The 19,436-nt window shown below is 35.5% G+C and overlaps 1 protein-coding gene across 2 annotated transcripts in view; it reads left to right on the top strand.

Annotated features, from left to right (window-relative positions):
- Positions 1 to 4,562: 4,562 nt before the first annotated feature.
- LOC113232235 (synaptotagmin-7) overlaps positions 4,563 to 19,436 on the top strand; it is an 85,715-nt gene continuing 70,841 nt past the window's right edge. The window contains exon 1 of one of the 2 annotated variants that reach the window (XM_026466898.1): positions 4,563 to 4,708. The gene's annotated coding sequence lies outside the window, so the exon portion shown is untranslated. The remainder of the gene's footprint in view (positions 4,709 to 19,436) is intronic. The other variant, XM_026466897.1, reaches the window with a different exon arrangement.

Below are 19,436 nucleotides of genomic sequence, written 5' to 3'. Positions count from 1 at the left end.
GGTTCATAAAAATGTACAATTTGTAAGGGATGCCATTCTCGTCCGCTTGCGACGACTTTACTAATCGTTCTGTATGTATTGATATTCCCTCGAAAAGTGTGCTAAAGCTCTTATTCATCAAAGCTGTAAAGAGAGAAGATAAACGAGTAGTACTGGGTTATTTTGGGGCACTCCCATCCACTTAGCGGAAATAAAGATACCCAGTTGGTTTTTTGAACACATTCCTTCGCTTTAGTGGATAATGGGGCAAAGTGGATTAGTCCGTACACGTCTTTCCGTTGGTCATTATTTTGAAAACTGGAATTTATTGAAAGTGATAGGTTTCGAGTTCTTAGGTTTTCGCGATTGTTACACATAGAAATCAAACTATTTTTTGGGATTTAAACCGTGTATATTTGTTTTTTTTTTAAACAAACCAACGTTTCGGGCCCTTTACAGGTCCCATGGTCACGGGTTGACAGCCTCCGTGGCCGAACGGTTACAAAGCCGAGGTCCCAGATTCGATTCCCTGACCGGGAGAAATATTTGTATGGCCTATATTTATTTCTCTCGTGAGTTTGGGTGTAATTTGTGATTGTCTATGTGTGTGTCCATGGCACCCACGACACAGAGTTTCCGTAGTGCGGGGCTATGTTGAGTGTGTGCGTTATTTGTGTTTATATGTATATCGAATAAATAAAAAGTGCAGCCAAAGGTTGCGTACCCCCGAAACATTGCCAATAGGATAAAAAATCTTTCCACTAGAATAAGTTCTTTAAACTTATTTTATCAATAGGATGTTTTAAATAAAAATGATGATTGGATAATATTTTGTTTGTACATACACACAATTTAAGAACAATATAAACCATCTTGCATTATTTTGTAGACCTTGTCACGTTTCTACTATTCTTAAAATCTTTTTTTGTAATGGTAACATCTTTGTTTACATTTTAGGCGATTTTATCTCAGAATATAAGTACACTTGCAGCATCTATTTAGATATATGTCTGTGAATGCGTGTATAGCCGCGTAAACCATAATTTATTACTGAGTCGGCAATACGTACAGTATAAATCACTCTGAGTGACTTATACGGAAGTTTTTATTTCAATATAGACGGTTTAGCCACAAAATTCTTAATTTGTTACATACGTGATCTATGTGCGGTCTAAATAGACAATTTATTTAGATTACTGTGGTATGGAGTTACACGTACTTATTGTACCATTATACGCCATGTAGATTTGTATCCCGATGCTTTAGGAGGATTGTCCTATCAAGACCGCGTCGGGCATTTCGTTGTTTCTTGTTGTGACATGTGTACATCATGTCTTATGCGTTCCATATGACGTCAAGTGACGTAATGAACGAGCCGTGCGATTGGTAGTAAATTATTATTATCGCTTATCGCTTATTATCGCTTATAGATAAAATTATCCGTGTGACATTTCGGACCGTTATTTCTCGAATTCGGAGCCGGGGTCTACTCTCGATCTCCGTCCGAAACAATTACTGTCAAATAAATAATATTCGACAATATTAAAAGACAAATATCAAGTATGAAGCTTCATTCGCATCACGCGTCTTTTCATTTGGTCAAGTATTGCTTATTTGGCAGTAATTGTTTCGGACGGATGTCGGACGGAGATACGAATATACTGATACGAATCGGATGTAGTGCACAAACGCTCTAAGGCTGTTAAGAAATTGACTGCATGTTTCCAACAAACAACTTCATGCAACCGAGACCTCAACTGCATGAAGTTGATAACGACTTCTCGCATTAACTGCATGCAGTCGATCTCGGCATTCACCTCCAAATTTGCTCCTTTAGAGGTGAAATATGTCCTTCAAATTTAAATGAGACCAATACTGACGTAACATACACACAAAATAACAGAGCCGAATTGAGAACCTCCTACTTTTTTGCGTCAGTTAATTACCCTGTTAACTGTCACCATCCAATGAAATATCGTCCAATTATTTTACATGTATGTTAAGCTCTTTTATTAATTAAAATGTTTCTTTTTCATGTGCGGCTGGCAGAGCGCAGTTGGAGTAAGTAGCTCTTTAATATTTTATAATTATAACTTTTAACTAATTAGTTTTGTTTAGTAAAACCGGGTTTTTAAAAGCCTCTTAATTTAAAATTTAACATGAATAATTCCTATGGATATAACTAGTTTAATCTTTCACATTAAGAGATTTTATTGATCTAACATTTAGAGACCTATTTGTTTGAGGATAGATGCCTACCTGTATGGATAGACGCCAAACGATGAAAATACTAAGAAGGATAGATGCCCTTTAGAATAAAATTAGTAAAATGTTTTATTTGTTATCTTCAAAATATTGCATATACATATTACATCTTCAATAATAAATATGTACGTATTTAAAGTTACTACATACTTTCACTTCGTATTTTTGAAGCTATCAAAATATTCTGTACAAAAATGTTCGCTGTTTGAACTGTGAATCATTTACTTGTCTTTTTCATTAAAATAATGTATTATTTTATTTTCTTTTCCTAACTTTCTCGTGTTGTCGTTTGCCCCTAAGGGCACCTATTCCGCGAAAAATCGAGGCGACTATTCTATTCGATATGGATAGATGCCTTTTTATTATTTAACTGAGCTATATACAAAAGAGCGATTATTGACACCTAGGTGCGCAGATAATGAATCAGTGTATAGTTATAATAAAAATAAAAGGGAATTTATTATAACTTACAAAGTTATGCTACAGTACATACTTGCGCCTGAAATTTTGAACCGTTTGTCGTGTTCATCGCGGAGGTATATAGACGCATGCACAAGCTAAACGCGTCTATTCCACACGAAGCCCTGCAGGAACTTTGATTAGTGGTGTCTACACTCCTTATTTAAACTAATGATTCTTTGTTACGATTTGGGGAAGTTAGGTTTTTTGAAACCCACTGCGGCATCTATCTCGGTTTTACCCTAAATAAATTAGTCATGCCACGAACATTCATTTTCTGTAATAAGACATTGAATACAAAAATTGCATATTAAAGCAACATGGCAAAAATTATTTATTAGTACAAAAATAGAATTATAGTCTGGCCGATGAAAGCTGGCACAAAAAGAGAGCTGTAGTTTTGAAAAATATTGTGCTTGCAACACCGCAGTCAGACAAACAGCAGGCTTAGCATAAGCCCGAAGACAAAAGTTGTCTCTTCTTCGTACTGTCAATTTCCTCTCGAAAATGACGTCACTGTGAAAGTTACAAACATAGTTTAAGTTTGTTGTAGTAACAAAATATGGATTAAGTTGTTTGAGAATAAAATATTTAAATTTTATTCATAACCAGAAATAGAGACGACATAATCGCCATCCATACCTGGCAACTCGTCAGGTAAATGGGCCGTATATCATTTTTAAATTTAAATTTCAACTTCTGTTTGCACTGAAATCACAAATCAGAAAGCTGACATTATACAGCGCCACAACAACAACAACTGACCTGTGCGTACGTCTCCGTATGTTCCAAAAATATTCTGTATTTATTGTAATAAAGATAATATCTCTAATTATGGGGTGCTGTTTCATTCGGTGGTGTGTGAATAACAGCAAAACAACTAATTACTAAACAAACGGAATCACATTTCATCGGTAATTAAATATTAAATATGGAATTTTCAATTTTCGTCCATTGTAGCAAAGCTCAAGTTAAACTGGTCGATTTGAAGTGAAACAATTGACGACACCCGTCAATTGAGTCAAATTCGGGCTGGCCAATCAGAGCGCAGTTGTCACTGCAAGGATTTGGTAGAATAGTTTTCCAACAAATTAAATTACATTTCCTCTCTATTTCTGGTTATATTATATTCAATGTCATAGTCATTTAATTTTTAAATTATGTTTTGTAAAAAGTCATGGAACAAAAGTTATAGATAATGATGTTAGTAATCTAGTCCTGCGAGGTTGATAATATTTTAAATATAACCCTGTATATAATGTTTGCATGATGCAAGCGGCGTAAACCCATCTCCTTCTACTTTTTCAAGACCGATTTCAATTTTCTTATTTCAGTATCGATGGCATACACTATACCTAATGCTTGCCATTGTGATGAAAACATTTGCTAATCTGCGTACGTGTACTCACCGATTGTTACGTTACCGGGGCTCCTTTTGTACACCCCACAGATTTTAATTAAACTTTTCCACTAGTGTCCTGTGCTTATCTTTGCTTTGAACATTTTTTTTTATGATGCCTAGTGACAGGACGAACAAGGTAAGGGCCTAAGATATAAGTTGACAAGTCCCATGTGCCTGTCACAAGCACCCTCTTCAAAATCGGATTGCAGTAATGCTCAAATTACTGCTTGGCGGCTGAAATAAGCAGTACTTTCCTGGACGAACTCTTTCACAAGGAGTTCTACTGCTACTAAAAATGGATTCCGAATATTTGAAAGGGTAAATCTATTTCCCTTTTTTCGAATCACACTCTATTGTGTTGCAGCATGTTACCATTTCGATTGTAAAACGTTATAATACAGTAAAAGCGGTGTGGCTAGGTCACTGACTAAATAATTTTCACTCAGGACTACATCAACGAGCTCTCCGCAAGCTAAGTCCCCAGCGGGCAGCAGCGCCGGCGCAGCTGCCGGCGCATCATCAGCGCCGGGAGAGCGCACGCCCACCGCGCATAACAAACAACTGCAAAATGTCAAGGGACAGGAGCACCCGCCGCATCCCTCCGTAAGTATATAGATTTCTCTACTTATTATTGTATTATGATTGTAATTGAGATGTTTGCTGTTAGACTGTCGGAATTAGAAGATACAGATACGTAGTTATATATTTTGGATTTAGGTACTTTTTAATTATTTTAAGTATGGATTTAGCATATTGTCAAACATTGTACACGTATAGCCTGTGAGTGAAGTATATTAAGGTGACCCTGAATACTCTGAGGGTATAATATAACAACGCGTTTAGGATGTTGTTGGGGTTACCGCGGCACTGTAGCGCTTCAGGTATGTTCGCTAGGAAGCGGATTGCCTTCGAATCAATTTTACCATTAATGTTATAAGTGGTACTAACCTGTCACATTTATACCCGTAATAGTATATATGACACTAGTTCATCCCAGTTATACCGTTGGATAACAAATAATCGTACAAATGGTACTTACCTGTTAGTGGAACATACCATTAAGACTATAAGTGGTTCCACTTACAACAAGTACCATTTATAACATTATTTATTATCCTAAGGTACAATTGGGATAAATTAGTATTACCTATACTATTACAGGTATAAATGGGACAGGTAAGTACCACTAATACCATTAATGGTATAAGTCAACGGTATAGCTGGTCCGAAGACAGCGGATTGTCTCACTTTTGTGATGTGTGCGTAGGTGCCCAAACAGCATTCTGACTGTTGTAGCGGATAGAATTGATTGCCCCATCCAGGACCACTGGATGCAAATTATATCTTAATTCCGTAATTGAATTTTAATTTGTTATTGAATCGCTTCACACACCTATATAAAAAATATAACCTTATTTTAATTTTAATATATGAATTGTATCATACTAATTTATTCCTAAGTTTTTGACTAACAAACTATGGATAGTAGTTTTTGTCGGAAGTGTTATTATTATTAATTGTAACAATAATAATGAGTTGTGCATAAAAATTAGATCAACCTTAGATATAATTTGCTCATTTAGTGCCACATATATATATATATTTTAATTTTATTTTATGACATGTACAATACATGCAAATTTAAAATAACTGCCGAGTTTTCTCCAAACGTGAATAAACACTTGTTACAGACGTTTTTATATACTTAAATAAATTTTACCTAACTTTACAATGACGTCAATGTAGCACTAAATAAGCGAATTGTTTACAGACTATATCTGTAATATTAGCTGATCTTATGGACTTTTCAGTGATAGATAATGAAGGACTGCTAGATTTTTAGAGGAGATTGTACCTTTCAATGAGAACAAATATTTTTAAGTGCACTCACAAGTCGTATTTTTCGCGCAAACGAGGCGCAGATGACGCATGAACGCGATTCAAACGAGATTCAGTATAAACCTTTGTTAACAAATTCAGTTACGTGATCGCGCGATCGTCTCTGGTTCCTATCCTTAAGCCTTGCAACGCGATGTTCTTGCTGATATTGCTGAAATGATACAGACGAGCTTTGAACGCGGTTCTCGCGTACGTTGGTATAGCTTTGTTTAACACAAACGCAACAATCTACTTTTTGAGCTTCTGCGAAGTCGTAAACGCGTGTCGGTGAAACGCGCTCCGTATGTGCGTAAATAATACGCCCTGTGCGAATGTTCTACGCAGTGGCGTAGCTTCGATTTCTGCCGCCCGGGGCCAATCTTAAATTTACTGCCCCCTCTATTTTCACGATTACAGGAGAAGTTCGTTCTGCTTGGCTCGATTGTGTTTTTATGTTCGCCTGACATCGCCATCTTTGTGTTGTTCAGGATATCGTTTTATCAAATAGTGGAATTTATTTTCTAATTTTAAGTAAAAAATAAAATTTTACTAGTTATCCCCACGCTATACCATTAGTGCCGGTGGCCCTCTCTGGAATCACGTAAAAATATCAGATGTTTCATTATCAAACAATGTGATTGAAATAAACAAAATATAATAATTTTAAGTAATCAATTGAATCATGTTATGATTGATTTCATCAATTACCTTAATATGCGGACTTGATTGAAGTCAATTAATTTTTTCAATGAATATTTAATATGGAATATTTTATTTTAAATTCGGGATTTCATCAAAAAAACATACGTGAATAAAAACCATATTTTAGAGAGTTCCCTCGAGACCATGGCTGTGCAATACGTCCGGAACGTCGGGGTAAATAAAATAGAATTTTATCTATACACATATCATAAACCCTCTATGTTCAAAAACCGCAAATTACGACTAGCATAAAGGTAAACTGTTTTGTAACAACAAATTTCTTATTTGTGAAAATGTTATTATTACTTCACAATAACATCGAATTCGATGTTATTATTACATTCAAATTTCGAACATCTGTGAAAAACAAAACAATTTGATTGGACCTCAATTCTAATATCAGTCGAGATGAAGTTTTATTCGAAATGAAATGTCAATAGCAAACAATTTTGACAAATCTCACATGTTACTTGATATGGAACGATATGATAGTTGGGGCCGACTCTAGTTTGTCTATGAATTAAAAAAAACTACGGTTGCGTGACATGCGTGAGAAATAAGTTTTTTGCATTATTTTACTAATAATTACTGCTAATAGCTTTAATCAATGCCGCAATGCCGGTCGTAACATGCGGTTCCTGAACACATCACAGAGAGCTTATAATATGTGTACAGATAAAGCAGTGTATCTAACTGTACATAATTAGGCATTACGTAACAGTCACATAAACTATTTACACGATTAAATCTCGAATTTAAAACCAAATAATGTGTGAAAATCGTGTAAGTTTAAATCGGTGTAATATGGAATAGATGAAATTTTAGGGAAGTTTTGAGTGAAAAAACTGTTTGGTAAAAAAAAAGTAAAAAACATGTCAGCTAATAAATTACAACCATATATTATAAGCCACCATCGCAGCTTTAATAAGAAATTTAGGGAAACTAAAATTTGTTCGGCAACTGACAATCCATTTCACCTTGCCTAATTTCGTAAATTATTTTAGTTTTAATTCAAAAATGTTACTTCCTGAATTTCATCACAATATTGTTAAGCTATATTTACTGTCGAAGTTGCATTACAACAAGCTCCAAGAGTAAGTAACGCTCGGTCTACATCATTTATTGTAAAAGATATAACAGTATGGAACAGATGAAAGAAAAGAAAGAAGGAAGGAACAGGCCGTAACAAAAATAAATATATAGAAACAGGTACGGACAACGGCATATCAGACTACACATTTTTGTTCGAAAATCACCTCCAGTGGAACGGAACAAGATACGTCAATGTGTAGCCTGATGTGCTGGCGTATGTACAATAATATAAAAACTATCCCTACAGATTAATCAAACGTAAGTAAAATTACCCCAAAAGGGCCTATATTCGTATGAAATACGTTGCTGCTTTATAAGCAATTAATTTCACACGATTGAAGGACACGTCTTTCTCACCGAGAATTTTGATGGGATTGACGACGGAACGAAGCAAAGAAAGAACGATGAAGGAAAATAATTAGAGAACGATTCAAAGTTTCGAAAGTAAGTGACCAGGAACAAGAGAATAGAATGATAATAAAGCCATGTGATCTACATCAAAAGTGTTTTTATTCCAGTCTTAATAATTGTAACTTTTTCATTAACCGCTCACGCGATACATGCAGCCGTAGACGCATACCACACCCAGAGGTGCCGGTGATGATTTTATACCGATTTATCGGATATCGAAGTTATAACAGGTAAAAGAACTAATACTAATTGCTATTTCGGTAACTACTCTAGCAAACCATAAAGTTTTTAATGTCTGGGTCTGTCATTTAAAAAAATAAACAACTTCAAAAATACGTCACGACAATCGTGTGTGTTATTGTTTGGGCTGGTGATTTCGGTGTTTATTTATTGAAAACATACCGTAAGTAGCGTTTTTTAAGTTTACCCTGAATATAAATGTTTATAAACTATACTTTAAGGAGTAATTTCATGGTAAACGTTAGAACCACTCAAACGGAATATTATCATATTTACCCAAGTGCACCAAAAATTTAATTAGTGCTTTTTAAGTGCAGGATTTGCGGTGTATTACTGCATTTTATTTGAGATGTTTTTGTTGTAGTACGGAGGGTATTTATTTAGCAATACAGAATAATAATTTTTATTTATAAATACTTGTATTTAAACTGAATCCTTTTCTAATTTGCGAAACCAAATAGCCGCCATTTTGCGGTAGGAGGAGCGCATCGCGTGAGCGGTTAAAAAAAGTTTGCTTATCGGCTTTTTTTCGATTTTCATGGGATCCTCTTATCAGATTCTGACTTCTTGGTGACAATGGGACTGTTACGGACTCCTTTGTATATTTTGTATATTCTTTTCTGGTTGTCATGGTGACGGTGTATTGTGTCAAGTGAAAAGTCAACTTTTATTTGCGGAAAATTATTATTAATTTGTGATACCCGAAACGAACCCGAAATAGCATCAGAAACCACCTCGAGAGTATACCTTTTGAAACAACAAACGAATTTTCAAAGTCAGTATACAATTGATGGAGAAATTGGTGAAAACACGGACATGCCTATAAAATTTGAGAATTTCCTTCAATTGTCATGAGATCCCCTCATTCTAGATAGATTCCGGATAGATTCTGACTTAGTGACAATGGAACTACCACAAGAGCGCATCCTTTGAAACAAAAAAAGAATTTCCAAAATCGGTCCACAATTGACGGTGATATCTGAAAACATACATACACTCGGTTAAAAAGGTGGAATGACGATGAAAGAAGTCGTATCGTCATATCCTAAATGTTACCCTGCAGGGTGGATCACCTCTAATAAATATTTACTAATAATATTTTATACTACATAAGCAAATATTGTAATTAAGAAAACCAGCGCCACAGTAAGTTATGGCTGTGGCGCAAGCTGAATGAAGTCCTTTTGCGTACGCCACAACCGCACACATGACAGTATAACATTTGTAATGGTTATATTTAGTTTTTTTTTTATTTGTTTGTTTTATCTTATTTTTATTTAATTTTTTTAATTACATCTTTTTATTTTGTTTTGCTTATCTAAGTGGTATAATTTTTGTTTTGTATCTATGTGTTGTGAGGTTGCAATGAATGTCTATTCTATTCTAACAAAGATCTCCTAATTTATTTATGTACAATATTAAGTAACGGTAGAATATTATGAATAATACATGTGGTATTTACAAAATTGCGATAACAATAATGAAGGAGCAAGCTTATTACAGGCAATAGAGAACCGGAAATATGTTTGGGCATTTGATACGTGACGATGTTTTGTTGGAAGTATTATAGAAGGAAAGAGAGACGTGGGAAAATGACGATGAAACTGTTAAGATAGAATAACGGAACAATGTGATGTCGTATTAGAAATTCAAAGGTAAAGATTGAACAGAGATGTTTAGCGATTAACTCACCAACTAATCTATAAAAAACAATATAATACAAAATAGGTATATGCATACCTTGAATGATATATACATATTAGGATCCAGAAGAGAAAATTATCAAAAACTAAATTAATCACAGTTAATAGCGACATCTCTAGCTGGTAGCTGGTAGTTATTAAGGTATGTAACTGGGTGACGAAATACTTTCATAGATTTCTCATAGATGGCGCTATGGCTAAAAAGTCGTTGAAAACCAAATACCGGATCTTATATCGTAAAACATGCACATAGAATAATTCGTGAGGTCCGCTGGTTCGTTCCATGGCTTAGTTTGGCGTCTGATACGGTTTGCAAGGAGACGTCGGTTCGAATCTGGCCGGATCGAAGGAATTTTTTCTAAGTATTCGATCTTTGTACTAATAATTATAACTAAATTAAAGTAGAACTTTATTCACTTGCCACAAGAATATTATCATAACGTAGATACAAAATCGACTTTGTCCGTTAATAGTTCTCAATCATAAATTTAACAACGAAAACACCAATTTACCACAATTACGACCGCACCTAATGAGAAACGTCGGGCAAATGTAGTGTTTTATTTTTCTGAAGGACACTTTGCATTTGGCCGCTGATGGCCTTTACTGTGCCACCGGATGAATGGACGAGCAGAAGGCTCTAATCAACTAAAAATTAACTAAACCTAAAGTAGCGGGCCTGATGGGCCCCAAGTGGACTCGGATCTCGACTCAGGATGCTACTGGCGCCCTTTTTTTTTGGATTTCCGCCAGAAAGGCGTGCTGTCAGAGAAAATTTACGCGAGTCTTCGGGGTCGTTGAGGACTTCCCTTGACCGATGAACGTAGGAGAAGAAAACGTAGTTAAAAGTCACCAACACGAAGGGATTGGGGTGGTGAACATCAATGGACGGGACCAACAAATTGTGCTTTGATGATAAACTACACGCCTGTCCATGACAGTTACAGTGCCACTCAGAGCTTTAAATTGCAAAGATCTGAGGGGCACTACCATTGCGCCCGTCACCCTGAAACATAAGTTGACAAGTTCCATGTGAAGTATAGTTTAAACAGAGTTTCATAACACATGACTGCATCTTTCATATTTGGACCAATTCAATTAAAAAGTGTAATTGATTCAATTAAGCTACACTTGATAACAGACATTTTAGTGTTCATGCCAAACTTTGTTAGTTTTCTAGACAGTATATCATAGGGCACGGTATTCGATGAAATTTCTGACCTTCAAATACCTTCCTTCCAATCTTTTTCATACGATTTTTTTTCTGTATCAAGCCAACGTCAAGTCCTTCGTCAATCGCGACACCTTTCCGTTTGTCTACCCAGCACAAAGGTATTAAGACAGACACGACTTTATAAGACCCTATCTTTAACTGTGACCCTAAACTAATGATAGTGACGTGTTCAGTACCTCTGAAACGAAAATTTTCGACAGCTGTCAGTTTACTACCTGGACACGGTTACTGCCTGAAGGCTGTAATTCCGCAGCCTGATTTTAAACAGTAATTAACTCAAGTAAATTTATTACTACTGTTGCATTATTAATAATTAGAAAAATAGACATCTAAGAGCGGTTTCAAATTACAAACGGTTTCGCGATACACGCTTTAAATTAATATATTGTAGTTATTATTTCACTTTTAAATTTACAATTAACAAAACAAACCAATGTGCATAAACCTATATAAATTTTTTTGTACATATTGTAAACGCGATTGCATCGATACAAACGCGCGTTTGCATTGATGCTAAAAGTCCCCGTGTGTAACCACTCTTATATAAATGTCGCACAAATCGCGTAACATTATAAAAAACACAGTCGAATTGAGAACCTCCTCCTTTTACTGAAGTCAGTTAAAAATTATTTACAAAGATAGATATTTTGATCTTAAACAATTAGGTTTAGACTTTTATTTACACACATATCATAAACCGTCTATAATGTGTTCAAAAACCGCAAATTACGACCAGCCTAAAGATAAACAGTTTTGTTAGAACAAATTTCTTATCTGTGAAAATATTATTATTGCATAATAATAACATCAAATTCGATTTTATTATTACATTCAAATTTCGAACATCTCTGAAAAACAGAACAATTTGATTCGACCTCAATTCTACTATCAGTCGAAATGAAGTTTTATTTAAAATGAAATGTCAATTATGACAAATTTCGCACGTTACTTGATATTGAACGATATGATAGTTAGGGCCGACTCTAGTTTGTCTATGAATTAAATAAAAATACGGTTGTGTTACATGCACGAGAAAAGTTTTTATTGGACGCCATTTCACACCATAGAGAACTTATAATGTGTTTTTTTTATAATATCAAGTGACGGGACGAACAAGTCGTGCGTCTGATGTAAGCTACACGCCTGTCTATAGCAGTTGCAGTGTATTCAGAGTTTTAAATCGCAAAGATCTGAGAGGCACTGCCACTGCTCCCGTCACCCTGAGACATAAGTTGACATGTCCCATGTGCCTGTAATTTCACCAGCACCCTTACCAAAAGTGTATAGATAAAGCAGTGTACGTGTATCTGTACATAATTAGGCATTAAAACACTAGTGTAATATTTTCATTAAACTTGCATGTTGGCTTATTTCATAAACCCACACTCGTATTTTAATGCCTTCTGTTATGTAACAGTCACATACTCTATTATTTTAGCTTGTTTTCGGAATTTTATATGGTGAATTACATCCCAACGTGTAACACATTAGCACATTCTTCAGCCGCTCACGCGATGCGCTCCTCCTACCGCAAAATAGCGGCTATTTGGTTTCGCAAATTAGGAAAGCATTCAGTTTAAATACAAGTTTTTATAAATAAAAATTATTATTCTGCATTGCTAAATAAATACCCTCCGCACTACCAACAAAAACATCTCAAATAAAATGCAGTAATACACCGCAAATCCTGCACTTAAAAAGCACTAATGAAATTTTTGGTGTACTTGGATAAATATGATAATATTCCGTTTGAGTGGTTCTAACGTTTACCATGATATTACTCCTTAAAGTATAGTTTATAAACATTTATATTCAAGGTAAACTTAAAAAACGCTACTTACGGTATGTTTTCAATTAATAAACACCGAAATCACCAGCAGCCCAAACAATAACACACGATTGTCGTGACGTATTTTTGAAGTTGTTTATTTTGTTTAAATGACAGACCCAGGCATTAAAAACTTTGTAGTTTGCTGGAGTAGTTACCGAAATAGCAATTAATATTACTTCTTTTACCTGTTATAACTTCGATAAATCGGTATAAAATCATCACCGGCACCTCTAGGTGTGGTATGCGTCTACGGCTGCATGTATCGCGTGAGCGGTGAGACAATATTCTTAGGTGTGTTGTATATTTTTGTAAGGCTGTTATTTAATAGTAAATACCTAAACCATTTGATGTAGCAAAACAGTTCTTGCCTTTTCTTCTCTGCTGACTCGAATTAAGCATTGTTAACCACTGGACATCGAGAATATAACCGGAAATAGAGACGGAAATAAGGGCCATCCATACCTGGCAACTCATCAGGCAAATGAGCCTTATATCACTTTAACATATTACATATAACAATTCCAAAAATATTCTGTATTTATTGTAATAAAGATAACACCTGTAACAATAGGGACTGTTACATTCGGCGGTGTGGGAAAAACAGCAAAACATCTAATTACAAAACAAACGAAATCACATTACATCGGTAATTAAATATTAAATATGTAATTTTGCAATTATCGTCCATTATAGCAAAGCTCAAGTTAAACTGGTCATTTTGAAGTGAAACAATTGACGACACCCGTCAGTTGTTTCGAAATCGGGCTGGCCAATCGGAGCGCAGTTGTCACAGTAATGATTTGGCAGAATAGTTTTCAAACAATGTTAAATGACATTTCGTTTCTATTTCTGGTTATATACTCAATGCTGCTGGGTCACTGACCTTGTTAAAATGCATTGGCATATAGTATTTATAACATGGCAACACAAAATTGTTTAAGACTTCTTTTACGACAGGTTTTAGAACTTTCAAGGGTCAAGCAAGTCTACAATTTGCTAAATCATCAAATATTTATGTTTACTAGATTGAAAAGTATTTGTTTATTTACTTGTTGTACCTATGCTACTGCATATGAAGTATTTATTGCCTGTCACCTTACCTGTTTCTGCCGCCCAGCAGTAAGCAATACTGCGTTAAACATTTTGAAAGGAAAGAGTGAAATTCACACAGGACAGGTGAAATTACTGGCACATGGGACTTACCAGCTTTTGTCTCAGGGTCCGCAGTAGCAGTGCCCCTCGGATCTTTGCTATTTAAAGCTCTGAGTGACACAGCAGCTGCTTTGGACAGCCGTGTCCTTTACCACCAGGCGTACGACTTGCTCGTCCTATCACTTGGTATTATGAAAAAAAAAATTAAATCAATAACAGCATCATTGAGCTCATTGTTTAAAATTGTTGTTGCAATCAGGGTTCAGGGCTCATTGGAAACCAGCTCCACAGACAATTATGGCTGTAGCTTATGCTGAATGAAGTCCTTTTGCGTACGCCACAACCACATATATGACAGCACCAATTCAATTGCCTGTCAGGTATAAAAAAAAAAAAAAAAAAAAACAAATTTGTAGTCGTTATATTTCGATTTTTGCTTTTTGTCTTATTTTATGTCGTTTTTTTATTAATTATTTTTATTTTGTTTTATTTTTTCGCAATTTTTGTACTTTTTTCTTCTTTCTATTTTCTTCTTTATATTCTATTCTTTCTTTTCAATCATTGGGCTCAGACTATGATTAGCTCTGATACTCCAATTGCCTGGTCTCATACTAGAGAATTCCCTGTGTACTATGAATACCAGAGCAACGGAATTCACTCTGAAGCACTACCCAGAACATCCAGATCCAGTTCCAATTTAAGGAAAAAAATCATATCCTGCATTGGTCCTACTGGGAATCGAACCCGGGACCTCCTCGTCCAGTGTCCACAATGCACACCGTTGGGCCATCGAGGTCATCAAAGTAGTGTAAGAGTATTATATTGTGCTTATTGTAAATATTTAGAATCTTTATTGTCTTGTAACAAAATGCCTAACTTATAATCTCAGTAGACAGTCTTAAAAAAATCGATCTCAAAAGTTCGTGAAAATACATCTGTTTGTCAAGTTTTATTGTAATCGGTTACCGGAAAGTGCGCGAAACGGGATTCATCCTCTAGTTAGCCACAATTAGGCCTAGTTCCCACTATTAGGACCGGCAAATTTGCCGGGAAACCGACACTCGGAGTAGGTGTTCATGAAAATCGGAGACTAAAATCCTCACGACGAAATTGTGGTGTTAAGGTGGTATCTTAGAAGGCATAATAGAGTAAAAAGTAAACATTAAGTACACCCTATTTTACGGGAAAGATTTTTAATGGGCCAACTGAGAAGTGACGAGTCAAAGTTCTTCAATTATTTTCAAATGACAGCATCCTCTTTTGACGATTTATTGGGACGATTTTCGTCGTCATTCACATTACTCCGGTCCGGGCGTTCTGCCGGCGGTCCGTAGTGGCAAACGCTTCGGCAACAATGCCGAGCTCGGCATTCTCGGCTCGGCAGGCCTTAGAAGTGGAATATTTTCTACAAATTTAAATGGAACCACTGAGGTACCTTCTTTCCAACACAAAAAGAATCATCAAAATCGGTTCACAAATGCCAGGGTTACCGCGTAATGTACATATAGTCGAATTGAGAACCTCCTCCTTTTTTTGAAGTCGGTTAAAAATACATTTCAAACCTAATCCTATTAGATATAAAAGCTTAATTTAATTTCAACAAAATACCTTCATGTATTTGGGTCAAACGGGTGTTACAAGGGTGTTAGTTTAATTATGGGACACACTTGACAACTAGATTTTAGGGTTAATTCCACGTATCAATACAAACAACTTTTAGTAACTTTAAAATGGGAACAGCTCTAAAATTGTTAGAGTACGTAACAAACATTAACTTTGAAAGGGTTGCTATCTTTTCACGGTTTTTTAATAATACCGTACTCTTCATTTGTAATATCTAGTGTTAGCACACTAAAGCACGTAAGTCAAAACAGTGGTTCATTTATTAATATAATTGTAAATGTATAATTACATTTTTTGTGTTGTTTATAATGTTGGAAGATATAATGAGAACGATAAATTTTAAAACGACTGTATTAGAATTTAAGTTTGAAAAACTAATGAAGTAATAATTTCAGTACAGAGTACTAAAAAAACCAACCTCAAAAATCATTCATCCCCTAGTTTGCCACCCTTAGCAGTGAAATATTTTCTTCAAATTTAAATGGAACCACTATTAAAAAAGAATCACCAGAATCGGTTCACAAATGACAGAGTTATCGCGTAACATACAAACAAACAAAAAGCAGATAGTCGAATGAAGAAATTAATTTGATTTATCGATGCCTTACTTTCTCAAACTCCTATCTTAAAGCACAAAGTTACTGAAATGCAAAAAATGGATAGTATTGTGGAGGTGCTGCTGGTGCTGGGGGCTTTCTGGGAGATTGTAAAGGTGTGTAGCCTGGATAGCAGTAATAGCCTCCGCAGCCTCGCAGCCTCCAACATCTTATTTAGTAAATTTAGCAATTCAAACGTTGAAAGTCCAGTTTATAGATATTAAATCGGTTTATTTATTCGGTTTTAACAAATACAATCTTAAAAATGTAAACTGTATAAATATAGCTAGTAAATGATTCAAAAAGATAAATAAGATAGATAATGGTCTGTTCACTACTGCGGTCTCGCAGAGAGTGACGATGGAAAGAAACAAAATCAGAATGCGAGGTAAAATGGAACAATTTAAAAATTTAAATATGAGTAGAAGAAGAAAAAACGATACGATACGAATGGAGAGAGGCGATACAAAAAGGTGGGATGACGGTATAAGGAAGTCACACCGTCACAGTATATACAAGTGTTGTATGTTGATTTCACATCACGTTTTCTTCATATTTACACACTAGCTTTTACATATTCCTAAAGTAATACATCCAAATTAACACCCTTGATAAGAAATTTAAAATAAATAGACAGTTTATATAGATTTTAAGACTTTCGTGGTTATTCACTAAATGATTATCATTAATATCAGGTTTCTTACCACGGTATGACTTCTTTTTATTTTCCTGATATTTCGGAACGCTTGCACGCTCCGTGGTCATGGGTTGAGTGGACAGCGGCAGATGACAGCTTTAAGAGCAGACATATCTGTTTACCCTCTTGCGGTGTCGATGACTACTTTCATCGCGATTTGTTGTGGCGTTACCATTGTCACTCAGTTTTTTCACACAAACCACTCTCACTCACTGTATACACGCGAAACTGAACTCGAGGTGTTTTTGTTTTTATTACTGCACGCACTAAGGACCGGATTCCACGCACTGGACAGTTTAAAACCATCATCACGGTTAAATGTTTTGTACTTCGCGATCTCGATGGCTTCTCGTACCAACCGTGGTACGTAGTGACGTTCTTTCGAGAGTACCTGGGGGCTATGCAACTCGATCCAGTAGTTAGTGTCAGTCTGTGTGAGATCTTGTGCTGTAGCCGACTTCTGTGCATCATTGTTTTTTACTGCTCGGATGTGTTCCTTCATACGATCGACAATTGTTCGTTTAGTCTGACCGATATACGAGGTCCCACAACTGCACTTCACTTTATAGACACCCGGTGTTTATAAAGGAAGGCGGTCTTTTGGTGAACGTAACATTTTTCCTATTTTGGTTAAGGGGGTGAAAACAGTTTTTATGGAAAACTTCTTTAGCAACCTGGCTATTTTATCTATCACTCCTTGTACATAGGGCAGAAAAACTGGTAGTCTCTGTACGTCAATTTGCTTCTTCTTTTTGTGTATTGGTTTACATGTTTTTATTTCATATCCAGTCGCAAAAGCGTCTTAACTGCTCCTGTTCCTGTGGTAGGTGGTGTGCATCACAAAGATCATAAGCTCTATTGGTTAATGACCTGACGACCGAATGTAGGTGTTTTGGGTGATGATGTGAAGTGGCATGTAAATATTTGTCCGTGTGAGTTGGTTTTTTGTACACAGAATAACCGAGTGAACCGTCTTGTCGGACTTTGACCAATACATCCAAAAATGCAAGCGCGCGATTTTTCTCAACTTCACAAGTGAACTTCATTTTGTTATGGGTGCTGTTAAGACGTGCTAAATAATTTTGTATATGTCGCTCCTTTCCCTCCATAACGCGATATACGTCATCAACATACCTCTTCCATAATTTTATTGTTGATGGTGCTGACAGAATTGGATGGAACATTATGAACACGCCATTCTGAGCCGCCGAGATATGCGCGGAAGAAAAAAAACAATGGAAGGTCTTTAAGCCTCGATTACTATCAGAACCGCTATTGTCAAAACTCACACTACCAAAATGTTAAATGAAATCTTGATTTAGGTCGTTGTTTCAAATTTAAAAAACTTAACAAATTCTGAACCGTTATGTAATAATATTTAAACATTCCCCAGTTGCATATCGTTGAAAGTTCAATATTTATAATGAGAAATAGAAATAGAAACCATTTATTGAACGCCACATTGTAAGAAAGAAACATAAATTAAAACACAAAATAAATAATAATATAAATAAAGTATCATAGATTTCTCATAGATGCCGCTACGACTAAAAGTCGTTGAAAAACCAAATACAAAGACACGACAACAAGCACATAGAAAAATTCGTGAGGTCCGCTGGTTCGTTACGTGGCTTAGTTGTTATAGTGTCTGGCACGGTATGCTAGAAGACGTCGGTTCGAATCCGGCCGCATCGAATAAATTTTTGTAAGTGTTCGATCTTTGTATTAATAATTATAAAAAGTAAATAATTAAAAAAGCAATCTATCTAACATTTATACTAAACAACAAATTTTACTGTATAACTTAATACTATACTGATATAATATGATGATAAAGCCACAGCCGAGAAAATGCCGTGACGCTGGTTTTCAATGGTTCCTAGATTATAAGTTACGACGTGTTAATTTCACATTGAAATTCATACATTTTGCTGCCATCTAGCGGCAGGAGCTGAAAGATGACGAACCATTTAACCCCTATTAACGTTCTCCAAAAAAAGTCGACCATAGCAGCAGAATCAAGTTTACTTTCGTTTCTAATAAAAATTAAGATAAACAGGAAATGGACGATTTATACAAATAAAATAAGATTTCACTATATGAAACCCATGGATAAATATATATACATATATATGTAATACCATGTGACGGGACGAACAATTCGTTGCACCT

The sequence above is a fragment of the Hyposmocoma kahamanoa genome, unplaced genomic scaffold (genome assembly GCF_003589595.1).
Source record: "Hyposmocoma kahamanoa isolate Upper Pololo Valley unplaced genomic scaffold, ASM358959v1 67, whole genome shotgun sequence".
Taxonomy (NCBI): domain Eukaryota; kingdom Metazoa; phylum Arthropoda; class Insecta; order Lepidoptera; family Cosmopterigidae; genus Hyposmocoma; species Hyposmocoma kahamanoa.
This window is presented reverse-complemented; position numbering and strand designations above follow the sequence as displayed.